The sequence below is a fragment of the Aptenodytes forsteri genome, unplaced genomic scaffold, assembly GCF_000699145.1.
Source record: "Aptenodytes forsteri isolate BGI_AS27 unplaced genomic scaffold, ASM69914v1 Scaffold325, whole genome shotgun sequence".
NCBI classification, from domain to species: domain Eukaryota; kingdom Metazoa; phylum Chordata; class Aves; order Sphenisciformes; family Spheniscidae; genus Aptenodytes; species Aptenodytes forsteri.
The window spans coordinates 698,029-698,261 of NW_008795575.1; positions in this window are offsets into that span (position 1 = coordinate 698,029).

The following is a 233-nucleotide window of genomic DNA, read 5'->3' on the forward strand; positions in this document are numbered from 1 at the left end:
ACCGATCCCTCAGAGCCTCCCTGCATCGGTCCCCCCCGGGGGCAGGGTGAGGGTTTCAGCCTCAAGACCAACCCCAGAGCCCATCACCAGCAGCCACCGCCTCCCGTGCCGGCTGGAGCTGATCTGCAGCCAAGGCTAGGAAATGACTGTCACGCTTAAGGAAGCCACGGCAAACCTCTTCCCACTGCTGGCACACACCTCCCCCCCCCACCCCCCCCCCCCCCGAACACCCC